The following is a 25,234-nucleotide window of genomic DNA, read 5'->3' as shown; positions in this document are numbered from 1 at the left end:
ATCAAATCAGAAGAAAAGAGACAAAGAAGTATGCTCTTAAAAACAACATGAAAATCCAAAGTGAGCAATTTTACATTTACCTAGGGAAAAAGATGTGGATAAACGTGATAAAAAATCTAAGGATATTTAATTTCGTCCTGGCTGGCAAAAAACACTGCGGGAAAACGCGCTCACGAGAAGTGGGGCGTGAAAAACCTGCGAAAACCTATTGAGAAAGAGCTGATGTAAACATTGATAAACATTCCTTTAGGTCTCTGTGGTAATAGAATTCATATAACTAATCTCAGTCAAACATTTAGTATATATGAGAGATGTCGATAATTAAATTATCGAATCTATCGAATTAAATACCATTTTCAAATCAAACGCATCAGATTGCAATTACTATGCCCACTAATCCTACAAGCTCACCGCTCATTGTCAGGTTACTGGCATGTCACAAATGCCCACATACATTCTTATTTTCTTGGGCTCTTAAATTGCTTCCTGCAGTTGTGCTTGTGGTGTTATGTATCTTAATTTACATAATACCCGCCAAGCTGTCTCTATGGGCCTGTGGTGGGGGTGTTAGAGCCCAATACGAAAATTATTTTTGCTGTCGATTTTGGTGCTGCTTAGAATCGCTTACATTTATGCTATAGTATTTTATTTTCCATGGAAATATCGAGATCTAATAGCCATTCGTTCAATAATATATCTATTTTACTTCATTCCTTCTATATTGGCTTAGAGTACAGCATGGATACATTATTCATGATTTTTGTCGCACGGGGAATAATTTGTCTAAGTTCTTCAACCTATCAGAGGCTGACCCACCATTCTGATTCTCCTTTGATGTGCTGCAAAATGTCTATTAGGGCTGATTATCCTGGGATCCTATGATGACCCTATTCTGGGCACCATCAGTTTTCAATAAAGTTGCCATGACTTCATTTTATTTGGGTCGTGGATTGACTCCTCTTACCCCAAATGCTTACCACAAGTTTCCCATAACCTCTAAATGTTCGCAGGCCGATATTAGCACCTAAACTTCGATCCGGTCGGAGTCAAGTTTGTAAATTTTGGGAAGCATTTTTATAGAATTTTTTGGATGGTGATAATAGAATAGCCTCATTTTTACTCTTTCCTTTGAGAATATATTTTTCAAATTTTGTGTAAAAACTCTTGCATAAATTTTGCTAAGAAATTAGTAAACAAAATTAGAAGGATAAAATTCAAGGGCTTTGCCGCCAATACTCTTTGTGCGTGTTCCTCTAGATAGGATTGCAGTTATTGTAATTCACAGATGTACAACAGCAATTTTGTGAGATCTATTAATAAACCCATTCTTATTCCTTGCAATGAAAATGGTATTGGTCCGAGATGGCACTGTTTCAAAGTCCGATTCCGAACCACTTTCGCGGTAAATGACGTCGTCTTTCGCAGGTAATCTTAAGTTCACTGCTCATTCGGGAGTCGAGGCCGTACATAATGGCCATGCTTCTTCAATGCAATGAAAAATACTTCCCCTGGGTCTCAGATTTTGATCATCATTAGTAATAAGGCTACGTTTCCAACACATCCGTACGGTTCTGCGGAATAATTATGGCAAATAATGAATATTTTCATTTAATCGAAATAATCCGTTTGTCTCTGTTCCTAACTATCTCTCTTGTCCTTTTTCATAAATTATCTCTCATATTAAATTCTTTATCTCATTTATATATACGTCTCATATTAAATTTTAGCCTTTGTGTGAAACCTCGGGTACGTGTAACATATAAAATCGTTTTAGGCTTGACTTGGTGGAAATGCAATCTATGATAAAAACTACAAATTACCACTCCTAGTATAGTGGAAATTACCATTTGTAGTTCTCATTGTGGATGTGTTTAATCGTTTAGAAACGTACTATTTCCCATGCATTTTCTATTTAAATGTTTAGAGAAGCAGTTCAATAACTTTTCTTAAATATTCTCAAACTCATGTCGCGTCGGAGAAATGCGCACATCACATCACCACCGATATTAATAATGAAACGTGGTATAAAATCGTTTCAACTGATCATCAATATCTTGGACAAAGATTTATCTTCAATATGCTGAAATACCATCGCTTTATGACAATTAGAGATATATATGGATAAGTAGGATTGAAAGCTTTGTTTGTGGCTAAGGTGTGAAAAATTACGGTACTCATAAATCGTATCATGAGCAAATATATTTTTTCCCGGTTGGTTCTTGCATGAGGTACTAAGGCCTTCAATTTGAATCTAGTTCATTGTCTAGAAGGACAGAAATTTGTATCGTTAAGTATCATCCCGAAGCTGCATATTGAACTACTTTTTTTTACGTCTAACGACACTATCTTGTCCTCAAATTTGTTTCTGAAAAGTGTTCTCTTAGCAAAGAATATGACAAAATTCAATGGTTTGGATTCCTGCGCCGATAAGAAATATAACAATAAATCCATAAAAATTAAGAATCTCATTATTTATTTCTAATTAAAAAATAGAAAGAAGAAAATTATGCGAAATAGAATGATGGAAAGAATAAAATCATGCGAGTACTTCATCTTTAATTTCTAAGTGAAAATTAAAAATCCAAGGAAATAATTCGCGTCGATGGGAGCCTACGCGTTCACCGATAGCCTATGAATTCAAATCGGCTGCTTAAATTTGCCTTTTTCGAAGATTGAATTGTTTGGGAAAAGTTATACGGTAAAATATTTCAGGTTTTCCCGGTGGATAAGATGATATTGAAATGTTAAAAAATGTGTAGCTATATCTCAGTAGACCGCCGTGGCTGTAACTCCAAGATATATTTAACTGTGGGTTGGTGAGACAGCAGACATGAAAGTACACTTTGGTATCAAATTATATATTGAATAACGAGAAAGATAACTAATGGAACACCTGCTTTCTTTTTTTAAACCCTACTTAATTACGTAAGTATTCCTACATTTGGAGGGAATTGATTGTAAAGACAAAACGGTAGATTTACTTCAATGTCGGCGTATGGCTCATTGAAAACCAATTCATGCTCACTCCGGCCTCACGCGAAGGAAATCTTCAGAGAGTAAAGAAAAAAGAAAAACGTTTAAGAAACGGGCTATGAGGATAAGAAAGGCATTTCCCTCGTTCTGCTTTTGTGGCATCGGTCTGAAATAAATTGTACGACCGGCATTGAAGCTTATTTATGTCCGGAAATTGAGTCGTTCAGTGAACAAAGGTCATCCACGTGATTCGGTGGCATAGATCCGTGGCCACTTCATTTCATGTCTTCGTCATGTCGGTCATTTGGCAATATGATTGTATATTTCCAACGTTTAGAGGAGGTGTAGGGACTGTACACGATTATGTTGGAAACTCGATTGGTTTTTATCTTTGTGAATGACATGATTCATGTCAAAAATACTTCTTATTTTTGACATGAATCATGTCGAATCGATAATATGAGCAAACATAATTAGAATTGTAAGAGTTATTCCCCTTGAACTGATAGGACTACATTTAATTTATGGTCTCATTGAGGTGCACGCATATGTTGAATCACTCGCGTCACTGATGGTGTTTTGTTGTGATGCTATTCTTTGATTACAGCGAAATGAGAAATTATCAGGTTAATTTGATGGATTTTCTGTTAAATTATTGGGATTTGATTTCGGTGCCTTGATAAAGATTAGCATTATTATATTTGATAACTTACGCGTATTAAAAGCAGTGTTATTGACCGTTTAGATGAAAGACCGGAGCCCCTTTCCCTCTTTCCATTTCAGGTTGTGGGCTGGAATATGATGGGCATTATTTCAGTTACTTATACTACTTTTTTAAAAAAGTGGCATAAATAACGGCTATCCACCCAAGAAACCTTAAAAGGGAATACCACACAGTTAGAAATGAGAGAGTGAATTTTGAAATTATTTCAATGGGTTGTCACTGTTAGTGGTTGATTCCGAGTAGTTGGCAACGCGATCGGAATTTGGCTGTTCGAAAATTTTATTTCGACTCCTCAACTTTAGGGCTCATCTCGTCGTCATAGTGAAAAATTTAAAACTCCCCAAATTTCGATCATGTAGAAAACCACTCGGAATCGACGAGTCTACGTGATAACCGGTCGGAATAATCCAGATCTGTGTCGAACACTTATTGTTAGTCTAACTTCCTTCCTTTAGGTATTGCCATGGCATGCTTGAGATCCCTTTTTGTTGCAGGTTATCTTGTTTTCCTTGATCCTGCTCTCTCAAGTTACTCAAATGCATGGGGGAAATCTGCCTTTTCGATCGGTGGCGTGTCTTCACAGCGGTTGTAATGGAAAGGATAAGGTGAGCACTGAGAGAAATGTCAGTGTGTGCCCTTCAAACTTCATTGATCCTGACAGTTGCAACGAGTTAATCCGTGGTCGTGCGTGGTTTCACTTGCTTCTAGGCGTCCTTTACTTGCGAGCTTGGGGGTGAGGTCTGCGAGGGTGAAGTCATGGGGAGCGGCGACAGTCATCGCTGCATCGCATTCGCGTGGAAGTGGTGCCGCCGAGGTGGTAGGGTGTTTGTGGGAGTAGCGTCAGTCGAAGACCCGCGACCATAATCACATAGCTCAAGCTAAATTTGAGCACATATCTGTTGGTTGTTAAAATCTACTCTCTTTGAGGCTGAATGGCAGGGTCCCTGGGTTTGAATGTGGTGGGGGAGCTAGATTATCTTTGGTTGACTGCCTGCCTAGTGAGTCATTATAATTATTGCGTGCGGATTGATGATTTTTACTAGCGAACTTCGGTGAAGACGAGTCCCCGTAATACATTGTTCCGTAACTCGAGTTTATCGGGCAGGGAAAGAAAAAGGTATGACTAATAACTTATATAGCATAGCAATAACTTATATATAACAGTCTTTCTTATGTGATGTCTTTTCTTTTTGTAAAAGTATAATATCGCGCATTGTAAGGCTCACTATTCATGTTTAATGGAGCCGTCTCTGTTTTCGTAACATAGTCACATCTTGATTATTTAAATTATCTTGAAGATGTAGCTATATTACGAAACACGGGTGGCATGAATAGACGGGTCGAAGCAATGTGCATTTGAGTATGACATGTGCTTGCGTTATTTAAGTTGCGAGTACTCGAAAATGGCACTAGTGCGACTTTCAAATGATGTTCATGTGGGAGGAATGACATCGCAGTGTAATTGGACCGATACAGTGTTCATGGAGACGAGGCGCTAGATCTCACGACCTTCTTTGCACTTTGCACAGAAAGCATATTTTTATGGGAGTTTTATGGGCAATTGCTGTTCATTACCAAGGTATAAAACGAAATTATCGCTTTTTTGCAGCAGTCTTCTATTTACATCGATCGTAATATTTTCCTTTTTTCATGCCAATGTAGGTTGTTAGGTGCGAACTTCACTCCATGCAGCTCTTTATTATGCTTCCTTAAATCCTCCGACGAGACATACGAATTAGAAGCACTTAACCGGTTATTCAAAAGAAGACATTATGAAACAGCAATTACATACCAAAATAGTTCAGGTCGTATCATTTTATGGGTTGCTATAAAGTATATGTACATATTATAATATTTCCCGATTTCCTATTCGTTATTACATAAATATTCAAAGTGAAACGTCGGCGTTGCTTTGTATTTCCCATCTATGACCTCCCTTCCTCGTTTTTGTGGTTGGCATTTGGTATAAAATTAAGGGTCTATATTCGAACGAATTCGTACAGTGGACTCCAAAAATGAGTGTACAATCCTCACCACCGCAATGTTCTCAGATTCAAAGTTCTGTTAGTATCAGTGTCACATGAAACTCCATGGAGCGGTAATGGAGTAGATATTTCTCGAAAGAACAGATTTACGCTGAGAATCACCTTACCTCAAACCAGCCTCAAAATTATAACAGCCTTGGAGATCCCCACCTTATATTCCATTACGGGGTACTTTGTGTGAAGTGGTAGACGTATACTCGAAAAGTCAGTATAATTTATGAAGTTTTCATAAAAAGGTGTGAAAATTAGTACATTTTGGTACTTAGAAAGGGTGGGAACCCCATATATACGCAAGCTAAATCGAAGAACATAAATGATTGTGGGCTGACAGTGCACATCACCATCAGAGTCGTCTGTAAACTCACGCCAGAGTTGTCTACCGCGGAGGATTGAGATATTTTCCGTGGACGAAGCTGTGTTGATATGATTACGCGCTCGAAAACGACAATAAGGAATGTGAAGAGCCTCATGGGGTGTGTGAGTCGTTGTCACGAGTGCAAGTTTCCGTGAATGCGTCACGCGGAAGTTGAAAGTGATTGGAGGAGCTGTATGCACCCTACTAATTCATTGGCTGACGCGCGCGGCCACCACGAGAGCCAATTGGGACACGCGCACGCACGCACGCTTTTACGAGCATTTCAAATCTTCCGACAATTAGGACGGCGAGTACGTGATAATCTATGGGCTTGAAGATGCTAGCGGAAATAATTGGCTCAAAGGAGAATGGAGGAATTAGTAGCTTTTTTAAGTTTGAAGTGACGCTGGAGGGGTCTGCAGCTACGTAAATTGAGGTTACATAAAATTCAAATTCATCACATGGGCGTACCCAGCGGGGGCAGGGGGGAGCAACTGCCGCCCCTTAGGAGCGAAAATTAATTTAGTTCTAAATAAAAATATGAACAAATTTTCCTTTTGAAGAAAAATGATATTAGTGTATGACATTGGACTAAAATAAAAATCATTATTTTTTCAAACTAATAATTATGAAAACTAATAAATTGCTGTCACAATTTCCTTAAATTTTGGGTTTAATTAACCTTTTCTGTGCAAAAAGGTTACAACTTGAACAACCGCGGCTAGTTTTGCTCCCCCTTGTTTTATTCTGGGAGCGCCCAAGATTCATCACGCTCGAATTAGTACTGACTAAAGGACGCGTAATTTTCAACTTGAACTGTTGTATTTGCGGTAATGTTCAGTAATTCACCGGTGACATTTATTCTCTGGGATAGATACACTAAAAATTAGCGGTGTCTTAGCAAAATGGAGAATCATAGAATTGCGAGTCACTAACGGCGATTTGTCGTAATGGTCTCTCCATTATCTAATTACGAACAAAGCTTGGTTATGCTAGAAAAATTGGTGAGATAATTGAATCTGTAAAAACCCAAGTGATGGTCATCATATTTTCTACGATTGGGCAGATTACCGAATTAATACATTCAGGTACTTCTTGCAAGCGAATTGGCCACTACTTGTGCTACTTGGAAATGAAAGGCGCTCGAGGAGTGTGAATACGGCTCGCAAGTTATAGCCGTCCATGTTTATTAGCAATTAGGCAATCAAAGAATCCTGAAATTACCATACGGCATAACTATTTGTGGCGCCTAGGAATTTCATAGCATAAAGATACATTAATGGAGCTATTATTCCCCGCGAGTATGATTGAAACTAGGAAAAGGTATCGGTGAGTAGTTATGGTGACTTTAGTTTGAGGCCCTAGTTTCAGAGCTTCCATAATTTGATTTTTCGGAATAGCTAAGTTGAGATACCAAAGTGAGACAAGAGACTGGAATTCCAAATGCCATTTAAGTTAGTCGGAAAGTATCTCTAAAACAGATTTTTCGATATGCCAAAGATGATCGAAAAACCTGTTTCGAAGAGATTCCCCTGCCAACTTTAATTGGCATTCGGATATCCTGTCTTCGGACTTATCCATTCGATTTTCCTTTCAAGGTAGAAAAAGAGTCATACTTTGTGGTCGCGGTAGCTAGTGTTCATTCACTCTGACTGCAATAGAATCAAATGATAGATTGCTTTAGGTAATGACGTTCGAAAGAGTGATTTGAAATACGTCATCCTTTGTCTTCTATTGAAGGAGGCGGTGTCGTCTTAGCTAGAGTTTTCTCTAAAAGACATAATTATCCCTACTGGCAATCGCTATTGATATCTTTATCCTTTTGCGGGATGTTCCAGGGATCTTAGGGACCATTTTGGCGTGATACTCACGCTATTATTGGCTTTCCATTTTTAAGGCCTGCGTTTCTTGCGCGAAATTTCCAGGGATTTTAATCCGTTTTCACGAAGGGGGGTTTTCTTGTAAATCACCGAAAATAAGAGCCATAGACGTCTCGCCGAAGACGCGGAGAACAGCCCGATCCCCTGATAACTGAGAATGAATAATTTTCTACACCAAGGCACGTGGCTTTGTATGATGGAAAATGAACCTTTACTTTTCATTTGATGCAATGCTCACAGCGATAATAATTAATCACTCTACATATCAACAGAAATACTGTTAAAGAGTGGAAAAATTTTTCGGAAAGAAGATACTACGATACGGTATAGGGACCGGGATTTACCCATTGGTCAGCAAGGATAATTGTCTCGAGCGGCTGAATCGCTTTGAAGAATTGGAGGAAGGGATGCGAATTGGTCACTCCTTCCTCTGAGTAATATCGACAAATCTGGGAAGAGAAATCGTGAGACACGCGCGTCTCGTTGGCGTTGGGGCAGTAGCAGTGATGGAGACGGAGGAGAGGAGACATTGTCATTATTGCTGAGGGGCAAGGCGAGCGGGAGCAGTTCCTAAGGTCCCTAGATTATTTTTGCTCTGCTAACACTCCAACTCCAGCTACTTAATGTTGCCACAGCAGCAAACTACCCAAGTTAACCCGATGAACTTATACACTCTGCACACCACAGATCGATAATATATCATATTTATCGGATTATAAGACGCATTTTTTTCGTGATTTTGGGGCCTCAAAATTATGGTTTGGCTTATGCTTGACGTGCGGAATGTGTGACAGAGAACTTCATTTAAATAGTAAAATTGGCGGATTGGAGAAACTTAGTTTTCAGATTCACACAGATGCCAGCCTAACACACCTGAGCCACGGGTAAAGGAAGAAACGACGCTAAAAAGTTCAAATCGGCGTTTAAATTTGTTGTGCGTTCAAGCTTTGTGCCGGAGTACGTGGCGAGTGGTCGTGGTAGGGTTCCATTAATTTTCAATTGAAATTCATGGTTCATGGCGGATAAATTTCCCATTTCTCTATCAAAATTCATGGTGGACAATAGTGCTAACAATTTTGAAAATGCGGAACTAATGTGGCGCGTTCTGAATATGCTTTCAGAGCATAGATTCCAACATTCTTCTCTTTATTTGAAAACTTTCCCAGGTAGTTCCTCTAGTGAATTTTACGCTGTGTATGTAGGTGGTCAAGTGATTGAATGAGAAATATTGGGCAAGAGTACTGAGACGGAGGACCAAGTAGTGCCCTCTGGGTCGGCGGGCATCTTTCAATTGCTCAAGTCGCCAAAAGCTTTCTCACATTCCTAGAATAATTAGTTGAAGTGAAGTGACGTAAGTGAAAATATCGGATGACAGGAACATCCGGGTCCCAACTGAGGTGGGAAAACATATGTATTACTGAGACCGGAATCACGGCTAACATGGCAAACATGTGCTGTGGGAAAACTGCTGCTCGGTGGGTGGCAATGGAAGAGACAAGGCACGCGCTGCTAACTCCTACTCTCGTCCCCGTCGATCACCGATCACAAGTCAATGAAGACACCCGCGATACCTTTTCCGACTGAAATTGACTTTAGGGTCTGCGCCTGCTTCTTACGGGTCCTTAAACGGTCCTGAGTGCAGGGTTGGCGCGGGTGGGCTGCCGCGCCTCTTCACACCCGCCTCGCCGTGAATTGATCACGCGCCTCTCATCAAGGTTGGCGCGTGGCGTGCCATTCCATGCCACGCGCCGCCCTCATTTCTCAAACTGCACTGCCCTCTCGTGCATGATGATGCGCGATTTCAGCTCACTGGCAGTCGACGTCCGGCATCGATTTCCTCCGTCGGAAATTCAGTTTACTCGATCTGGGAACACTTTGTCAGTACTCGCGCGGTCATGAAGGTTGTGTATCGAAAATAGTGAATTTGAAGAAGGTTCTTGCACATATATTTGGATGCAATACATGCAGTATGAATTATTTACTAGTACATCAGTGGCTGCTTATTTAGTGGGACCTGCGGACCTTTAGTTCGTAGTACTAGAATACCATTTGCTCTTTGCTTTTATATGCATTAAATAATATATATCTGTAAGATACTTCATGTTCTTATATTGAATTTAAATAGTCTGAAATTGCTGAATTATTGGGGATAAACTTGTGTATTGCTTAGGGAAGATTTTACATTTTTATCGGTGGTGAGCGTCAGCGTTATTTAGTCAAATTCTTGTCAGGCCTTGGTACTTGGAACATTCTCTTCTGTAAAAGCGGCAATTTCTCTGTTAGCAAGCCATTTCATGCAACCACCCCATCATCAAGGCTTTTTTTGATTTAGTCATAGGAAAATGATACGTGCGTCGTCGTTTTTCATGGACATGTAAATAGGTTATTTCCTTAGTATTCTTTCTTAATTGTCACGTACTTCCAGTGTCTAAGATTTGATGTTTCATATAATAATTGCTTATTTAAAGTTTTATCCAGTAATTTTCCGTTCCTCACATTGATTCCTATAAACAAATCAAAACGCATTTCAGGGCTCTTTCTAAATAAATAATGCTTAGTAGAAAACATTTCCAAATAGCCTTGACTCATCAGGCGAGCGTTAAACTATGAAAATTCAACCCCCGTAGCTCCATATGAGATGCTCACAAATTCATTTTAATGAATGAGTCAACTTTTTTCGGTAAAATTAATAATGATAATAATTAAAAATAAATTTAAAGATTGTAATGTTTGGCTCGCATTGTTCCTTTTTTTAAATAGTAATTGCTCTTAATTTTTTGACCGATCGAAAGATGAAAAAAAAATCCTATCATATGCAGGCCCATTATTTTCGCCGAAATACTGACGGCGACTATAGTCAATTCCATGCATTCGGTCAACTCCATGCATTGTTGGATTACCGCTTGATTTCCTGCGCGTATCCCGGCAGCCTGTCGCAGGAGGTTCGCGCCACGGCTCTCCCTTGGAGTAAATGGCTGGGCTCTCCGAGGGAGCGTGTGCAAAGGCAAACGACGAGGCAAATGGCTTTACGGGTCAGAGTGTCTGAATCGCAGCGGGGGAGGAGGATGTGGGTCCTCCAAAGAGCCTTAAGAGCGCCACTTCCGCCGCTCGGGGGCAATTTGATCGCTTGCCATTCAAAGAAGAATCCACCCCCGCCCCCGACTCTGTCGTTCGGTCTCAGTGAATTGGTGTCCGAACCACATGCCCTCCGCCACTCCTCCAGCCCACCGACAAGCACCGCTAAATGACTTTAAACGCGTCCGGGGTCTGAGCGATACTCGAGGGGTTCCTGAGACCCCCAAGAAAATTGGGGGAAGATCCTCACCGCGCCTTGCCTTCGCCTGAGCGATTCGCTTCTTGGGTGCTTGGATTCCCTACGGGCAGCGGTCGTGAAATGGCACGACTCATGGCCAAAAACGCATTAAAATTTGAATATTTAGTTTTCGCGGCGTTTTATTGATATCTCCATCTCCTCTGGGTTGTGTTCGCCGATTGCCGAGCAAGGAACCGTGAGGATAAATACTCTCTTCATAACTCCTTGACGAGTCTTCTGAGCAAGATTTGAGACAACGATATACTCTGCTTGCGAATGGGGGCCAAAATGTACTGTAGAAGGCGATCAAAAGCATTGAGATGAGTGGACGTGATGACTTTGGTTGCAGATGAGCGAAAGTGTGGTTGCTTTGCAAGTGAAGACGTAGTGGAACCCAGAAGATGTGGAGATAACTGTGGAAAGGGGTTGGCGCAGGAGGGGCGCGTGCGATTTCGTGGCGATCTATTTTCTGAGCCCTAACTTGTTGCGTGGGTGCCCTCGGAAAAAGTGTGGAGGTATTTTGGCATTCCTTGGCACGTCAGAATGGGATTACACCTGTCCTCCCGTGCTCCTCTTGGCCTTCCGGTCGTAGCGGTCGCGGCCGCGTGCCTTGAGTCAAACCTTTCAGCTGCTCCCGAGGCATCAGTCTGGACCACTTGAGACATTTTCCAAACTGTGCCACGTTTGCAGGAGTCGAGACCTACTCGAGGCTTTCTCGTGGATAATCAGTGCGTGCCATTGATACTACATGCTGTGACTTCTCGGACGAATCTGAGTAGCTGGTGCGTCATTGAATCTCAACGTGGAGCGCTTCTTTGAGGACGTCATTTACACATTTTAATACCAAATAATTATTATAAAATGAGTTTTATCACTTACACAAATGTTATTGGTTTGTTTTAAATAGCTTGGAAAGGAAAAGCTTTCAGCCCAGCTGGTTGCTCATTATTTACTTGTATTTTCGTAAGAATCAAATCTCGATCTAATCATAATTAATGTCTATATTGGAAGGATAATTCATGCTAGTGAATCATTATTGTATTCATCATGTAAGAATCATCATTAATTCATTTTGTGGTTGCTTGCTGAAAGCACTCGATGTCAAGATAAACGCTGAAGGGATGGTGTGCAGTATAGAAATTATGGGTTAAATATCGAATTCTATGAAAAGCTAATGCAACGTTTAATTTATTATATTCAATGCAATTCTCTTTCCGCTAGGATTGGGGAAGCATATTAAAAACATATTTTCCTAATCCACAAGACAAGTTAATTATTTTAATATTTTTTCATTCCAAATTGAACAAAAAATTTGAAAAATTAATTCATTTATTTAATAATTGTTGTTATATTTTCTCGAACCAGTCAGGCTGCTATGAGTTATGATGCACGGCATTTGAAAAATTATCGTCTCCGCTACTGTGTGATTTTACATGTATCGTTTGTTGGTGAGATAGGATTCCTTTTCTTTCGTCCTATTTTTTAAAAGAACACATGTTATCCGAGCATTTCCTTTCCATCTTAAAAATAATTTTACTCGTTCTTGCTCTATTACGCTCGCTTAGCCCTCCCATATTTGCGTAAATAAAGAAATTAAGTCTAAAGCTTCGAGCAGTAATTACTGAAGTATTTATCGTTGGTGAAAAATACAACTTGCTGGTATACCTCCAATGCATTTTTTATTACTTCAACTGAGGTTTTGGCTCTGATCAAGTAGTATGTGATTACGTCATCTCTATGGCTACCAGTCGAAATCTAGGTCTGTTTAATGAAAACTTATTTTTGAAAAATTTTCTTTGCTTTCCTTCTGTCATAAGAGCGGCAAACAAAAATGATGAAGTTGCCAAGGCAGCTTTCGGATAATCCTCAGTCTTATTTCTTTCTCCGTCGTTGTTTCTCTCCGTCTGTGCTAATCCTCCTTCCGAAGCGCTCTCTCTGCCACTGGTCAACTATGTCCCGAGTCGGCTCGTGAGAAACCATGGCTTGGAGCGCAATGGCTTTGATTGCTGGCTAGTGCACTTGAAAACGAGTCAAGACGAGTGCGTGCGTGAGCATCTGAGCTGCTGAGAATTTGCTAATTATGTGGAACATAAACAGATACATTGCTCATTCTATTTGTTTCTTATCTGTAACGCACGCTCGCATGAATATAGTATACGCAACGAATTTATTTAATCTTGTGGAGTCCCAATAACCAGCTTGCCAGCTGTCTCGCGGGTGTTGCAGCAACTTATTATTTCTATGGGAAGAATATTAGTGAGTCATGGCGCGATTCCAGGAGTGAAAATTGAGGGAAAGGGATGTGGGACGGGTTAAAGGCAGATTTAGGAGTTTTATTTTTCAGGTAAGGTGCAGTGTCGTAGTCCCAAAGACATGTCAGCAGGTTATATTCGGTTTTTGCAAAGGATTTAGCGAATTTGTGTATGCTGGCCTTTAGTTCTCGAAGGATCGGGCCTTATTTGTGTGTTGCTCATGAACCACGCGGCTCCGATGGTTCTTTTTAAGATTACGTTCTCGGCTGTTTTAAGTTTTTTAAGGGGCGAACTCTTCTCGGAAAATCAGCCAGGTTAGGATGGACATTGCTGCCAACGTTTCGATATCCTTCTCTGCCATCGTCCTCAGGGCAAACTGGCACTATCGAAACGTCCATCCTGACCCGGCTTATTTCCCGAGAAGAGTTCATCATCATTGAAATGATTCAATTACACTATACGTGCATGCGTATGTAATTTATGGATTGGAGTGAGTTCAAATGTAGTAGATCAAATTTCAGCGAGTGGAGATTTATGCTTTCATTATTTCATAACACGAGAATTTTGCGTTTTTTTCGTTACATCGATGGAAACAATGCCAAGAGAAACATTTCGCGAGCGGCACCGTCGGCGAGTTTTGGAAGTTTAGTGCTCTCGACAATTGATCGTTACTTCTCTGGAAGAAAATGATTGGTATTGGAACCGAGATTCTGGAGCGAGATGGAAGGTTCTTTGTTGGCGTTGCATTTGGCGGTCGGGATGGAGATGGCAAATGACACGGCCGCTCCCAATGAGGACAAATGAATGCGCTTGGCCCGCCCGAGGATGTGGCGGGAGCATGAATATTCGGTTGTTTCGGAGGCATTTGCGGCGCCCGCGAGGGTGCCGTGCGCTGGATGCGGGAGTGTCGGCCGCAGAGGCGTGGCGCGGCGAGGGCTTTTCCCTTCTAACGAGCCGCGTCCTGTTCAAAAAGCCCCCCTTCCCCCATATCAGAACCAATAGTCGTCCCCTCTCCCCCTCTGCTCTTCTTACCCGTTGAGACACGTTAGCGACGCCTCGCGACTTACGCTGTATCCTGTATCACATCCAGCAATGCCATTGTTATTCGTCCATTGGAGAAAGCTCCTGAACTCGTAAAGATAGGACCTTAGCATCAACGATACTATAATCTCTGCTGATAACAGGTTGCACTTGCTTCGATGCTTCATGGGATGTGCAATTGTTCGCCTATCGTTTGAAGCAAAAAACCTTGCGGAGAATTCAGGATCCAAGTAACCACCCACGGATGGCTACCGCGAATGTATGTCTCTCCTGTGATTGTGGCTTCCAGAATTGCATCTTAACGAGCGGTGGAGGAAGGTGATTCGCAAATATGAGCCAGTGAAAAAGTGTTTGGCCAAGTTTTCTGACGGAACCGAATAGTTCAGATCGGGTGGCCATGCTGCTTCCCTCTCTGTGTTTGTTGTAACATTTAATGGCTTTACACCAAAAGTAGCTAACAAGAAGCTCTAGTACCGATTGTGCGGTACGGCATCGTTGGTAGGTTCAGACAGTTTTCTCTGGAAGCCATTTGGCTATCGAGTATGTAATGCATCGATAATGGTGATAAATGAGCGCATTGAATTATTACTAGGTAAATCATCGAAGTTCGTATCACTGATGTCGTTTCAATGTTATATTCCGCACATCTAAGGCATTCCAGATTGGCCGGGCATGTAACCTCCATATTTAGTGGAACTTTCAGATTGATCAGTTGAGTACCTGATAAGGAATCTCAGGCGTATCGATACTTAATAAACATACGGAATGCAATTGAATTCAATTTTGCCTCGAATTCGGACGGAAGTCATGTCAAACAGTTTCCAAATACTTAAGAAACTAGCATATTTTTCCGCGCGTTGCTGAATGGCTTTTGGGCCCCTCCACTAACACAGCATATCACAAGAACTCCTTCAATGGTACCTTTGAAGTTTCTGGAAAAGGGTTAAGTTCACAAATGACAAAACGACTTCGTTTTCACCCACGCGGCAAGGATTTATTTTCTTGGTACGACATGTTTCAAGAAACATGTCGTACCAATATTTACTTTTGCAGTTTCAGAGAGGCGTATCACCTTGCTATTGGAGAATTGCATTTTAATTTGCATTGCAATAAAAATTTATCAGTTGATTTAAAAAACCGAAAATTACGTCATATGATATTTATAAACAATTTAGCCGAAAATTATTAAATTTAAAAATCGGCTCTCTGTAAGGCAAGACTAATGTTCTTCACCTCATGTTAGCATAATAGCGTCGTCACCTGGTGCTAAATTGAGGGGTGAAAACATCTTAGAGCATTAAGAGGATGTCGCATTATTGGTGATGATTAATTAATATACTAAGCTGCTATAGCTGAAATTGCTTTCCTCTTTCTAAAATATATTAAATTCTATATAAAATGTCTAATTGATAGTGTGTTTGGGACATCTGAACGTTTTATTGAACATATTGAACGTAATCGTTGTTAAGGACTCATATGTTCGCCCTTATTTTTTAGAGGTGCATCATATTTTGATATTATTAACGACCTTTCTGTTAATTTAAACTTATTAAATAATTTAAGATGCAAGATGAAGTTGAAGAAAGCTCTTCTCCCTCTACAATGTGATCCAGAGAAACGTGTTGGGCGTGTTAAAGCTAATTGATAAAGAGACTTTTGCGTCAAGTTAACTGTAAATAATAAATGAATGAGTGTAAGAATGAGTTATCTTCGACTATCGCTCGGCATTTTCTTTAGTCTATATAATTATTTGCCTCTTTCTTGGAAGTTTTCCCAAAACAAAATTGGAATTGTACGAAGTAATATTTCTTGAGGGCTTAGAAACCAATGTGGCCTTCAGATATTTCCGTTGTTGGCTGATGTTTTTGAAGTAAAATTTGTATCTGCAACCCACATTGCAACAAATTTTGTAAAATTGATATTTTAGCAATGTTTAATCCTAATGTGGTGAAATATAAAGCGAAATCCTAAGTTGTTAATTTGTGAGATCTAGCTCAAGTACGTGATCACAGTATGATTGGGAAATTGTATGGTATAGTATTTAGAGGAGGCAACCGATAGCTGAGGTCAGTTGCGCCGTGATGGAAGGGGAGGGTGGCGTGGAGAGTAACCCGGCGTCGGTGTTAGCCCACTCTTGACAAGAGGTGACTCCGTGCTATCCGACGGACGGATCGCTGTGCTAAAGCTCCACTTAGCACTCAAGCAGACATCGGCCTTTCTTCGAAGTCTCCATTTGAATCTGGACCCACTGGGTGGGAAGTAAACACACTGGCTACTTCACAAAACCGATCCGTAATTGGGATCATGTTCGTTTAGGAAATCATAAATACAGAGAGTTTAATCATTGACATTTTTGCATTCATTTCTTTATATTCTATTATCGTGTGAAAACAAACAATTATTTTCTATTTTTTGATTCATTTCATTATTTATGATTGGGGAAACTCTGTTGGGTAATTTACCCGAAAGGTACGACTCCATTTCTTCTGAGTTGATCAATGTAGAATGTTTTTTCCGTCACGCAATGGTTTATATTTGAGACGTTTGTGCGAATTCATCGAACTCCTTGTCCAGGATAAGTCAATTTCATTTAATTGGGCTAGGAATAATTTTATTTTATTTTATTCCCAAACCACCGAATACAGCTCATGTTGGCCATTTTACATCGGGGTATTCAACAAATTTAATAGTTAAACGCACACGAACAACCATGCCCTGGGCAGGGGAAACCTACCCAGGCGGGACTCGAACCCGCGACCCCTTGTTTGGCAGGCGAGGACGTTACCCCGCCGCCACCGAGGCCGGCGATTTGAGCCAAACATCCAATGTTTAATTGTGTGAGACAATTGATGACGATTATATTCCGCGATTGTTTTCGAGAGTCAGTTGTCCGAGGCAAGGAGCTTTAATGTGATCTGCTCACCTATAAATATGTATATGTCTGATATAAAGCATATTCTTGGATATTACTCGTCTAAGTGGTGACATTTCGGCGTTTACTTATGAATCTCTGTTTGGGAGTTACGGGTGCGTCGACAACTAATGTCATTAGCAATCTCTGTTCATGAATTGATACTAGCATGCTCTTCCATACCCGAAGCTTATATAATTTTGAACAGCCACTGAAATAGTTCTTTAAATAGGGAGTTGTTGTAGCAAATGGCAATATAATTTAAGCTGATTCCGATTATTTTTCCTTTGGTCTCTCAGGATATTTCATGGCTGTTACTTTTTCTTTTATTGAGATAAACGGATACAGCCAGTGGCGGATCTATGGAGGGGCTAAGAGGGCTATAGCCCCCACTTGGATATCCAATTTACACTAGATAGAATGGCAATTTTTGTTCGGACCCCCACTACTGCTGGGAGTTTACCCCATACTTAGCCCCCCTTGTCTCAATCCTGGATCCACTACTGGATACAGCCTTTGCTAATGCTAGGCTTTCCCACAAGATGTTTCTTGTGAATTTGTCTTTGGTTTCTAATGCGGTTAATGTATGTTTGTGCTTAGACGTATCTTTGGAATAACTTACCGACATTCTTAGCACTGAGGATGTCCCGACTATTCTCCCGTAACAATCTTGGCATCATGTGATCGGGCGATATCGAGATGGAAAATGTGACAAGAGTTCCATTGGATTCCCGAACAAGAGGTTCTACGGTGTCCAGTGGCGTAACAAGGAATATGGTTGGGGGGGATGGAGGGGTCTAGGGGGCCACCCTACCCCCACCTCCCCAGGCAACAGGAATGTTTTGAAAACTGACATGACAGGAGATACATTTTAAATCATTTTGGCACTTAAAGTTTGCGTTTCACTAGTAAGTCTGCCGTAAATCATCACAGCAGGGAAAACATTAGTATGTACACTATAAAATTTTCTTAGGCTTTTGGGGGGGGGGGGATTTATCCCCTCATACTCCCCATAGTTACGTCACTGACGGTGTGAGTAGAACCACTGAATTTTTTCATGGAAAGTTCCGCATTTTTGGGGACAAAGTTAGTTTAGATATAGGGTCGTTGGTATTGTTAGTCCCGATTTCGCCTTTTCGGCCTGCCTTCGGAGAGCCAATTAACGGCCCGCACGTAATAGAAGTCCCTATTTGCTTCGATTTGCTATTCAGCATTTTCCGTTTTAGTGCGACGCGCTTTACCTGCACCTTTTGCTAGAGGATGCCGCAAGGTGTGAAACAACTCGTACTGAAGTAACAAAACGCCGTCAAGGGGCACGCTGCAATTGCATCCTGTAAGCCAATGATTATCAGGTGCTACTTGAGTCCTGCTTTATTTTATTCAACTTGATTACTTTTCTTTCCCGTGATCATTCGTCGATGACCATTCTGACATCGTCGTCGGGCCGCGCTGTATTCCACGCGCCGCGCGGGCGACGCGTGATATTTTGGTGCAATCCCGGGATAAAGAATGATCCTAGGTTTCTCTGACATATGGTTCCGTCGAATTGTTCGCTGATACCTCGCCGGGTTAAAGCGTCTACGGTGGTACATATCGGCTCAATATTCGTCTGAAGACTTTCACAATGTATTCGGATTTATGGGGTCGACTCTGTTTGTGGTACGGAATCAATAAAACTCTTCACTAGGGTTGGACCTGATTGGCTACTATTTCCATCAAATTTCACGCCTCACTCAGGATAAAATTACTAGTTTTGCTGGCATTGAATCATTGTTCGTGATACCGGGTTGAAGTATGATCACAATTGCTCGATGAATATAGTGGTAATTATGGATTATCTGCTCGAATGCTTTGCTCGCACCATCTAGTTCTGTTGTTAATATGGTGGCAGATAGATTTTCGGAGTTTTTTGCTGGACAAGAATCCTCAATAGATTTCCAGAAGCTGTAGCAACATCTGGGAAGATAACGAGGATTCTCGCAAAACTTGAGGTCTAAACTAAGAAACAGCCTTGGACTGTAGCAGCGACTAGGGGGAGGGAGATATTCTAATTCGTGATGAGAAGGCAAAGTACTTATGCCTTGGTGTGAATCGGAGAGCAATGGAGACCAGAGCAAGAGAGTGCCGGCGCCACTTCCAACTCTGTTATCCAGAGCAAGTCGGCGGCCATGGCGGAGCGCACAATTCGGGAGATGACTCCTCGGCGTGAATATAGAGTTGCACTCTCAGAAGAGATGTGCTATAGGGACCGAGGCAGTGAAGGTTCACATTTATTTTAATAATATTTCAATGCATTACGGATTTGTGTCAATTTTAAACGCGTCGGTAAACCCACAACGGAATTTCGCTTCGATTTCTTCTTTTTTCATAGAAAAAGAAGAAACTGTCATCGAATTAACTGCCACCGTCTACTAGAACAGACGTGGGTGAGAAGAAATGAAATTATGGTGTGAGCGGCATAGAATGACAAGGATTCCGCTGCCCTAGCACATAGCATCCTATTCTTATATGCGAGGGAGCGATTCGCGGTGCGGGCGCTGAGTGCATCGACACCATCAACCTGGAAGACGTTGGAGAAGTCACACGTGCGGAGTGGGCGCGGCCATCCGGAAATAGCGGGCGCAGGTGGGTGGGGGCTGTTTAGAACATGGTGCGTGTGTTTAGAAGCCTCAGTGGCATTGCCGCTCGCCACTCCGCTCCTCTCCAAACAAAACAATGCCGCTCTTTCTCGTCTCGGTGCATTCCTTCGGGCGGAGCGCGGAGGCCAGGGCGCGGACTGCAATGGATGCGGCAATGTTGTCGTTTTTCTGAGGGAACTCCTCTCGTGTGGCTATTGAAATCACCTCGTTCAATTCTTTCCATAAATGGCGTCAAATGGCAGCTATTCCGAAATAAGGAAAGCATCGCTCGATGCGAGATGTGTCTCGGTCACACTTTGCTCCTTCCCGTGGGGAATTTTATCATTCATATTTCGGCTGCACCTATTATTGAATCATCGCGAACAGTGATATAATATCTTTGTCATTTATTTTTATAAGCCCTATCCTGGCTGATGTGCGTATGAATAGCGATTAATGTTACGGTCATTACAAAAAGTGTTGTTACAGCAGTGATAACACTGGCATAAAGTACATTGAAAAGGTATATTTTTAACCAAATACAGGTAAATCGCTACGATTTTTTTGATTTTTTTGGGGAGTCTACGTCGAATGTGCTTTCCCTTGCTGGGTTAGCAATAAACGCTCGAAATTTCTCGTATGACGATCTAGGCATGAATTTTCGGAATTGTCGTCTTTTTAGAGTAAGGGAGTTCTCTCGATCGCTTACGACTTTTCGGGATACATTGAATCAAATGTAAATATTAATTCCTCTTTATTTTGGAATCCTCCAATGCCTATTGCCAAGTTTGCGGCATGTTGGTGGGGAGAGGAAGCGAGGGACATTAACTCGAGCGTTTCTCGAGCGAGGTCCACGTCCTCCGTTCCGCGAGAAATGTGCGCTCTGGCTTTTGCACTAGTTTCACGCGAAACATTGGCTCACTGGAAGACGGAAGATGATTCGCTGGAAATTATTTCGCGGGGAGGGTCGCTCCTCGGCGCGCCTCCAATTTGCCTCTCCGCCCCCGCCCCTTGGTTAAGAGGACGGGCAACTTGGGTCGTTCCTTGTCACCGTCGTTATCAGCAGTCGGCGTCGCGGAAATGTGTCAACCCTTCGCGTCGACACGTTTAGAGTGAAGGGCGGCCGTAGGGCGACGATGAACCCAATGCGGTTTCATATCCCAGAATCTGCGTCGTTTTTAATGCGAATTTGACCAAGCTAGTGAATACTGCGCAACATGTATTTCTGCGATATCCTTTATTTTTAATTCTCTGAGGTCACTTCATGCAGTAGTTACACCAAGTATTATCCTAAGTTTCGATTAAAAGATGGCCCAAGGTTTTCTTACGGTGCTCCGGGAAAACAAACGATGCGCTTGAATTGGTGCGTGTGCTACTGGTATCGCGACTGGGATAAGTTCGATAATTGTGGTGAGTGGAGGTGGTGCGTGGCTCGGGGATACGTTCAGTGCGCCAGTGTGGGTGGGATGTGTTGGAATGGGGGGGGGGAGGGGTGGCGTGGATGTCATCCCATGAGCCCTTCCTTTCATTCAACCAATCATTCGTTTTACGCCCTGCGACCCCGATACTTCCCTCGCCGCATCTCCCCTTCCTCCCCCCGCATTAAGCACATTCGCATCGGCCAGACCCAATTGTTCAGCCCTGTTGCCTTCGAGCGTGGAAATTCCGAAGTGCTTGCGAGGACAACTGTTGAGCGCGATCCCCTCGCGGCCACACGAGGGGGCCGCGGCCTGCACTGATATGTAATTCATCCACGCTAATAGCCTCGTTCCACGTGATGATGAGGCTATTTGCAACCATGTAACATTCCTGCGACGAGTTAAGCGGCATGCACAGAGAAGAATATGATCGCTCTCTTATCGTGTCTAAAAATTCAAAACAAATGCATATGTCACCCTTATTTCATATAATGCACCGATATGTGCTGAAGGCCAAGCAAATCAATTGGAAGGAATCGTTGTGTTGTGAAAACGTTTTTGTACAAAATATTTCACTGAGGCAAAATCATTCCCTTTGACCCGTGCTCGAATAAGGATTCCCCGATATTTTGCCGTGTTTTAATCAATTTAGCATCCTCTTCATTTGTGGATTTCCTATATTTGAAGCACACGGTTATCAGCATCGGTCAAAGCACTCGGTGCGTAAACGGAGGATCCTTGTTCCATCCCAGGTCAAGATGAGCGATTTATCCTCTATGAAAAGTTTCGCACTTGGCCTGCACTTGCGGTTGACCCTAAAAGAGACCACCGCTAGCCAGTCCGCGGATTTCCTATCATATGTAACCTAATATACCCTCGCATGTCGGTGTCTAGCATCTTTGGCTAGCACTCTGAATGAGCGATCATCCAGCTTATTCCCGGTTGCCTTTGGAGCTCATATCTATCCAGAAGATAGCCTGTTAGTTATCGATCAGACTTCCGATGCAGAAGCACATGTAGCAAAAATTCTAGAGACAGCAGTGACTCGAAGTTGGTTTGAATCCTTTCGGCGAAGCATCTATCCGTTCTCTGGGAGCACCACGAATTATGTTCAAATTTTCCCGCCGCGCCGTCCTGCTTTTCCCGCCAAAAGGCGAACGATCGAATGAAACGCGCGACTCGGTCGGCGCGATCTTCCTCGAAGACTCACTGTCTCTCTCACTCATCTCACTCTCACCTGATGCGTGTGATCCTGGTCCGCAGCTGTCGCGCTGGTCGTCTCTCTCTCTCGCCTCGCTCTGCGCTCTTCACTTGCTGCGGTGAACGAGAAGCTGCGCCCACTAGAAGTGTCAGAACATGGCGTGGAGGGACCGACTGCTAGCTCGGAGCGCGGCCGACTGTGCGTGTCAACGGGTGCGGCGCCAACTTTTGTCTCTGCACCCAAGTGGCAGCTCGCGGTCCAGGCGCAGAGTGAGACTTGGCGGAGGCGCGGAGTATGGATGGAGGGGAGGCGCGGGCGGAGGGAGGGGCGCGGTGGGGCCTTTGGCTGCCAGTGGGCGGCAGCGGGCGGTTATGAAACGGCTCCGAATGGAGGAAACCCATAAATCTCTTGCCTCGCAGATCTCCGTGTTCCGGCTGCCAGCGACGGATTCTACCTCGTGGATCCCTTCCCACAGCCCCCCTGCGCCACCCCACCCCGCCCCCAATGACTCCATCCCGCCTTATGATTTTTCGGCGTGGGGCACTCTCCGCCACTCCCCTACAAGGGAAATCCGCTCCGAGTCTTGCCAGAGTGGTCTCGGTGTTCAAGGTGCCCACTGAGGAAGCGATCGTCCTTCTCACCCCGCCCCCGTCACCCTCTCACCCCCTCACTCCTTCTCGCCACTAATTCTAGTCCTTATTGAGGAAAAAATGGCATGCAACCTTCACTTTTGACGTCATATCTGACTTTTGAGAGCAAGTAGACTTGTCTCCTGAAGGGATCTGCTTTTTTACTGCTTGAGCACTTCTCAGCAATATAGGAAGTAGGCAGTCTCTTTGTGATAGTTTAGCGCATCCCAATTAAAGTTGGTATAGTGGGTTCGTCAAGAACTATGGACAATGGCAAAACTTGCAATATACTGGAAAAATTATTATTTAAATAAATAGAAACAAAACGAATGATATATGACTCAAAGTTTGCTTGTATGATAAGTAATAAATTAAAATTGCATTTACTAGGCCAGAGCGTTTCAACAGCTTTATGATACTGGTTGGGGTGGTCACCCACGTCACATTCTAACGATGCACATGTTGCGCTCATTATGGTGCTGCTCACACTCCGAGTGACACTAGATTGCAAGGACAGGTATGCATTGAGAGAGGGGATGATGTAGAGAACGTTTAAAAATGATTTTAGTAAGCCTGGGAAAGTAAGGAGAATTTTCGGAAGAGTCATTTTTTTACTTCTCACTTATTTTTGTGTTTCTGTCGGATGTAGTGGGCCATGTCTGAAATTGAATACTCTGATCATTGAAGACACAGGGGAGAGTTGCCTGTATTGTACCACTTTTTACATTTTATGTCATGTACCTAAAATAATAAGGTACACGGTGATTGGTGTTATTTCATCTTGTTCAGTGTGATGTAATACATAGAATTTGATAGTAAAATTTTTCAAGTCACACCGTTAAAAGCAAAATATTTCTGAATTTATAAATATCTGTAAGTGGTACAATGTAGGAAACTGGTCTCCTAATTTGTAATGGTGGTTTCCTAAATTGGACTACACTTTTACTCTTACCAATTATTTGCCCAAAACTGAATAAATCCATCGCAGTTTATTTCAATGTTATTAATATAAGCATTGTACTGTAACTTCCTAGTCAATACATGAGTTTTATAGACATTATAGAAAAACTTTTTCACTCTTTTTCACACATCCACACTTTTAGCATGAATCCATATATTGCATTACATACACCTTATCATATCTTTCATTTTATTTTCCACGCAAAGTTCGCGATACCATTCTATCGCAGCTCCATCCCTTGGTTTCTTTGTTGATTTCACTGCAGTGTCACCAATACAATTCCTTTTTAAGGTAATTTTGGATGTTTGGTCTTCTCTTCCTTCGATATTCTGAGTTTTTCCTTATATGGACTACTCCTCAACCCACAGGCTCCCTGTCCAGGTCTTGGAGTTCTAGTATAAACTATTCATGCTTTTATTTTTGGAATTGGAGATGCAGTAAATATGCTGCTACGGCTAAATGTAGTTCCTCTAAGATCCACTTTCCATATTTTCTTTTGGTGCTAAAACTGTGGCTCAAATTAGATACTCACGATAAATAACTCATCAATAATTAATAACATTAACGATAGCACATCAACTAAAAATATCTTTACAAAAAACAGCTATATCATCATTTAATAGTACGACGGTGTCCTCAATAGGGAACTTGCATATATTTCAGATATAATCAAGAGCCCCAAAATTATATAAAAATATATGTTTGTATACCACGGTGAAAGTTTTTTTTACTATTTTATGACATGGTTTGCGATATTTAATACATCAAAGTTCACGAGAATTTTCAAATACAAGTGAGAATCGAAAACCCCCGATGATTGGCTGGAAGAAAAGTGACGTCATTATTCAGTACGAGGAGGCACGGCCATAGTAGAGGTTGCATACTCGAATACAAGCGACGGCGTAGTTATGAT

General features: G+C 42.0%; 1 protein-coding gene across 1 annotated transcript in view; it reads right to left on the bottom strand.

The window, feature by feature from the left end:
• LOC124170485 (sodium- and chloride-dependent GABA transporter 1) overlaps positions 1-23,008 on the bottom strand; it is an 82,559-nt gene extending 59,551 nt beyond the window's left edge. Inside the window, exon 1 of the mRNA XM_046549225.1 lies at positions 22,768-23,008. The gene's annotated coding sequence lies outside the window, so the exon portion shown is untranslated. The remainder of the gene's footprint in view (positions 1-22,767) is intronic.
• Positions 23,009-25,234: the final 2,226 nt, after the last annotated feature.

This window comes from Ischnura elegans, chromosome X, assembly GCF_921293095.1.
Source record: "Ischnura elegans chromosome X, ioIscEleg1.1, whole genome shotgun sequence".
NCBI lineage: Eukaryota > Metazoa > Arthropoda > Insecta > Odonata > Coenagrionidae > Ischnura > Ischnura elegans.
This window is presented reverse-complemented; position numbering and strand designations above follow the sequence as displayed.